Source organism: Meleagris gallopavo, chromosome 4 (assembly GCF_000146605.3).
Source record: "Meleagris gallopavo isolate NT-WF06-2002-E0010 breed Aviagen turkey brand Nicholas breeding stock chromosome 4, Turkey_5.1, whole genome shotgun sequence".
Taxonomy (NCBI): Eukaryota; Metazoa; Chordata; class Aves; order Galliformes; family Phasianidae; genus Meleagris; species Meleagris gallopavo.
Window position 1 is genome coordinate 12041799 of NC_015014.2, and position 6014 is coordinate 12047812.

The following is a 6014-nucleotide window of genomic DNA, read 5'->3' on the forward strand; positions in this document are numbered from 1 at the left end:
TTTTTTGTATTTAATTTAACATACATTTTGTTATCGCTTGGCTCAGTGCCTCAGGAGTCGGAGCCAAAGCTGTTACACTGTAATATCCATGAGGTTCAGTTTTCTCTTTCACCTGCTATACTATACTCTTCAGTGTGATGCTAATGTGACTCCTGCAGTATAACAAAGAATCCATAATGACAGCAGCAGAGGGGTCTGAATGTCATTTACACCTATTTGCTATATTCAAGGTCAGCAAGAATGCACCTGCAAAACACACTGCACCCAGACTGGCTACAGGAAAAAGATCCACTAAAATGAGATTATTTTGAATAACAGACTTTTATATTTTTTTTTCTTAAAATCTTGAAGGTCTTTGTATGAAAGGTCATAATGAGATGTTCAAGACAAGCACATGCATTTCCGTGGTAACAGTGAAGGAGATACCTTTTGGGACATTAAAGAACAGGAAAAAAAGAAACGTAAAAAAAGAGTGTGTAGTGTATTTATAAATGCAGAGGCAGAAAACCTTGTTTCCTGATAGCACATTTCTTGGACTCTGTTTGGTAAAGGAACAAGTTGTTGACTGAATAATAAAAACATCACAGAGTTACGCTGCAGCAGAAGTAGAAAGACTAATCACTGCCTTTGTCGCAAAGAGTGCAGAAGATTCCGTGTCTTGTAAAAGGAATGAAAAGTAAATGGTGGTGTTCTGATGTGATATTTGTTATTAAAGTATATTGAAATCAACACTGTAAATACATTTTTATAAAAAATCGATACGTTGCATTCCCCAATTTCCATTCTCCATAGCAGTCCAAAAGGACAGTCTGGCTGACTAGTACAAGCAAGGAAGGAGCAGCACACTTCTGAAAGGAGAAGTCCCACAGCAGGGAGCCGTTTCTCAGCTCACATTCAGCTAAGCACAACTGACAGAGCTACATTGGTGCCAGTCACAACATTGGTAGCGATTTCACTGCACCTTCCCCCTACCCGTGACCTCCCTTCTCCCCAGCTACAACAGAGGGTCCAAATTATCACAGCTTCAGGAACTCAAGGTCGACATCAGAGAGCAGATCCTCTTGAATTTACAGTTAAGAGAAGTTTTAGACAGTGCTCTGTTAACATGTCACCGTGCTACACTTTACCTTTCAACAGAAACATCTAATGTCAATTGCAGAGCAAATATTCATATATTCAAGCCTTCAGGTGGTTTTAGAGTACAAGCAACACAAAATGATAACAGAGCTTTCCTCTGCTTTTTCATTTCTCTGTGGATTGAAAAAGAGAAATGTTGAATGAGTCAAATCTTATCTAATCTGAAGACAAAGATTCATGAAAGATAATCTGAAGCACTTGGATTCAAATAAACTTGTAATTTAAATCTGAAAAGGACTCGTCCATGATCTTTAAGTGAACATAGAACCAACCAATCCTTCATCTGTGCAGATCAATTTGTTATCCATTCCTGCTCTGTTTAGAATCAGCACAGATTTGAGACAACAGTCCCATGTGAAAGTGCAGTGTACACAGACATTTTTTTAATTCATACCTGAAGAAAATATCTAGAAAGTCACAACTCATGATCTGGTTTAGATTAAACCCTTAGTTTTATTATGTAATATAACCTTTTGTTGTACTAAATTCATTGCCTACCTCAAGTGCCTTTTCTGTATTATTATGCTCTGCCATAGTCTGTTTCAGGTGCCAGCAGCTGGCATATCTGTCCCTGAATCTGTGATTCGCTCCTTTGCTGTTATCTTCATTGCACTATTTCCATAAACATATCATCATTTTCAGGAGACCGGACATTGCTCTGCCAAATTTAATGAAATTTTATTAAAATTCAGGCATAATTTACTGATGAAAGGACAGCAGAAATATCCTGGCATACTTCTATCGTACAGCATGCTTTCATGAGAATTAGAGGTCTGTTTGTATCAATTGCTGCCTGCCCTCTTGGACTCATTTTGTAGAATCAGAGAATCATTTGTGTTGGAAGGGACCCTTAAAGGTCACCTAGTCCAACTCCTGCAATGAACAGGGACACCTACAGCTAGATCAGATTGCTTAGAGTCCAGTCCATTCCTCTTATGTAGTTGAATTTTCTATTTATCTGTATTTTTATGAGCACCTACTTTTGGCCTGGGATTTCACTTACTTATAGGCACGATCCTTCTGCAGGAGCTTCACGGAGGTGATAGTGACTCGTACTGTATGGTAGGGCTCAGCTTGGCCTTGTAAATAATGTGATAGATCTAAAAAAGCTCAGTCTGATTAAAATATCATAAAAGAAAACAATGAATGTGTACAAGTATGGATTTGTGGAATAACGGGAGTATTGAGTGCTGCTATCACCTGATGAATGAATGTGAGCTAGCTAGAGCCATGGTGTTGGAGTCCAGAAAAAGTGGCAGCATTGCCATGTATGTCTGTAAGACATGGTGTCCTTGGAAAAGTGAAGTTCAGGCCAAGAAAAAATAGAAGCTCAATGCAGACCAACAATAAGGTTTAAGAATTTAATACACTGAGCATCAAACTAGAGCTGTACTTAGATGCTTCAACTTCAATATTTAGTAGAACTTACACTGCATATAAAAATGTATATACAATCTGATACAGTCATAAGATAATATTTTTGCTCAAGAATCATTTTCAGATATCATGGACTTACTTGTAGCTACAGCTCTCTTGTGCATTCCTTTTTCTATATTTAGCACAGAGCTTTTGTCTGTTTTTTAGTCTCAAGGAGTATTGCTAGTCAATCTGTCTTAGTGCAAGAAGAGTATTTCATGGTGATCATAGCGGAGAATTCACTTTAATCTTGTATTCCCCAGGAAACTGCTGGGCTTTATGAAATGAATCTGTATAGTTCCATTACATCTTCTGGCTTAATGCATGCTGGTAGCTTAGCTCTGGAAGTCAGACGGTTCCCAGTCTTAATATCTACACGATCAATTTAAGATTCAAGCATGGTTTGAAAGCAAGCTGCAGTGGAACATTGTATCTGCAATTTAGAATTGTAAATATTTTATCTTCTTTAATGCACATGCACGTCTTGCACATTCATGACTAAGCTGCAAAAGGAGGCCAGCTTTCAGACAATGACTGTGATAAGCTTGAATAGCTTCACCTGATCAAATATCTTTATGGATATTAAAATAATATGTGCACTAAATATCAACTAATTTTATCCTAATGTCATTTCTCCCTGCTGGTAACCTTTGTAAACACAGTGTGCATTGTAGCTAAACCTAATATTATTTCTATTCATGCAGCATCGTACATGCACTGCATCATTCCTTCTGTACTGTGACCCTGAGTCCATCATGTTGACTCTCCGTGATCTGCAGATTTACATTTTCACAGACTTTTTAGGCATTCATCTGTGTTTTGTCATTTCACATACTTTCTAGTGCTTCTTCCTTTTGCTCCCAGCTTCATTGTCTGCTAGCTTTTGGCATTAGATATTTTTTTTTTTTTGCAATCTACATGAAGACTCAGTGAAGTGTTTTCTTCTGTTTAGACATATATTTGGAGTGGAGTTGTGTGCCATTCTGTGTGTTTTAACTGGTTTATTTAAATCTACTTCATGTGAACCTTGATTTAATTCAAATGGAATTTTTACATGACTGACTCATAAACTGTCATGGAATATGTCCCCCATGCCCAGCATATCAGTAAAAGCACAAAGCTCACCTAGTAATATCAGTTCTTTTCCAAAGCATTGTGTAAGTACATTCAGATGTTACACTCTTAAAGACTGGTTTGCTTTTGAAAACTAAGATTACCTTTGGGATGACAAGAATAGTAGGTCTATTAATAGTAATACCAGAATGAAGCAACCTATTAATAATCTGTAATCAGCTATTTTTTCTCTTCAACTAATGCATGCATCCAAATATCCTCCTATACTTCACCCAAGATCAGGCAGTACTATTTCCCTTTTTACCCTTGATTCTACTCACTCTACATGTGAAATACACAAATCCTTCACTCGTAGAGCCATTCCTTCCATGGAGGGCAATACCCTACAAGCTGCCAGGTGATTGTACAGCTGTGCTCACTGTTAGGTTGTGCTTTGTTTGCACAGGTACCTGTAAGGAGCAGTTAACCCTAAGCAGCCATACTGCGCAATCGAGGAAGAGGCACAGAACTGCTTAGAACCAGAGTTTTCTGATCATATCTTCTTAAGCTTCCTGGTTGGTGTAAGTAGCTCATGTCACTTAAAAGAAATGCACATGACTAAGAGAAAGAATGTTGTAATGAAGATCTTGATGGGCAGGAAAAAGGGAGTGGAACAAGACAGATAAGAAAGCATGCCATGGAATCACTGCAGAGGCCCAGACAACCACGAACACTAAAATACAGTGCATTTTTCCTAAAAAAAAATAAAAAAAAAAAAAGTGAATGCGAGCACAGCAATTTGGGGCTATGTTGGCAACAGCAAATCATTGAAGTCAAATTGCAAGATCTTTTTGGTTCACTTAAACAATCATTTAAGTCTATACGAGCAGCATATATTTACATAAATTATTAGAGAATGTTCATATTCAAAGGAGAATGACAAAATATCACGATGTCCACACCCCGCCCCAGAGGAATCAAGTTGTGACTCAAAACTGAGGTGAGAGGACCTTTGAGCATGTTAGATTTGTCAGCCTACAAAGGCAGGCAGCTGCTTATTGTTATTCTTTGCACCTTCTTGGAAGAAATAAAATGCAGACTGGAAGTTCAGCACAGTGCTGCATCTCCTAAAATCCACAAGGAGAAGAAACCTCTGAAAGTTTCATTACAATTTTTATTTTATATTTTATAAGATGCTGCAAGGTATGGAAAAAAAATCACAAATAAAGGTTAAAAATGGAAGAGGAACACAGATCATATCTGAAATTGAAAAATAAGTATAGTGATGTGCATCACTGTAAAGGATAAAAAATTGAAAATCCATTTAAATGATTAGTTGGGAAGAACATTGTTTGCCTATAAAGAGTAATTATATTGGATATTTAAGGAATAAAGGTAACAATGGGACCAATTTACTATATAGGAAACTGAAGGAAAGACCTGAAAAACTGATAGCCGAACAGAGCAGAAAGTTGGCCTTCCTGCTGAAGGACAGCTTTGAGGTATGAGAGAATGGTGGAGTCGTCATTGTTGGAGGTGTTCAAGTAAAGGGTAATTGTGGCACTGGGGACATACTTGGTCTAGAATGGTCACATGCATGGGCTGATGGTTGGACTAGGTGATCTTAGTGGTCTATCCAATCTTAAAGATTCTATGATTCTATAATTCAATCTATTGTCTTCCCTCCCAACAACAGGCATATTCTGGTGTCTTGTGTAGGCTACATGTCTAAGTTCTTCACATTTCTCTGTGTGGACATACTCATTTAAGCATCATAAACGAAGGGAAATAAAAAACAAAAAACACATTATCATAAAGCAAAAAAGATCACCTGGTGGTGCTGATTCTTTGACTTTTTCTCTATTTCCTGACTTTTCACATGTGTTTACTTCTCAAGCCCACACTGAGTTGTGAAACAAGTGCTCCATTACCTGTAGGAATGATCCCCTGGCAGGAGCATGGAGGAACCAGCAACACTTTACTGTGGGGCTGAGGGCTGAGCTTGGCCCCATATTGCTTCAGCAACAGAGGAGGAAGCAGCTCCTTCATCTGCATCAGCCCCATACCAGTCTCCTCAGGAACAGGGCCCCATGTGCTGTTTCTGTCACTGGAAACAAGGAGAATGAGATGTTGCATACCCTTGGCATAGTAATGCCTCTGTCAGCAAAAACTACATCCCACTGTCCTTCTCTAACCTTTATAATCCAAACTATTTCTCCACACCAAGGCACAGATCCTCCTGCATGCAGAGGGCTGCCCTGTGCAGCCATACAATACCCTGAGCAGCCTCTCCGCTCAGCCTGTTTTGCTCATTTCAGTACAGCTGTCTCCAGTCCAGCAGAAACTGTATTAAAAGCAGCTTTTCATAGTAGGAACATTTCACATCTAACTGTCTTTAATATAAATCT

General features: G+C 38.4%; 1 long non-coding RNA gene across 1 annotated transcript in view; it reads left to right on the plus strand.

Annotated features, from left to right (window-relative positions):
- The window catches only part of LOC104910543, a 43801-nt gene that overhangs the window by 7069 nt on the left and 30718 nt on the right, over positions 1–6014 (plus strand). The window contains exon 2 of the long non-coding RNA XR_793176.3: positions 4073–4187. This is a non-coding gene — a long non-coding RNA (uncharacterized LOC104910543). The remainder of the gene's footprint in view (positions 1–4072; positions 4188–6014) is intronic.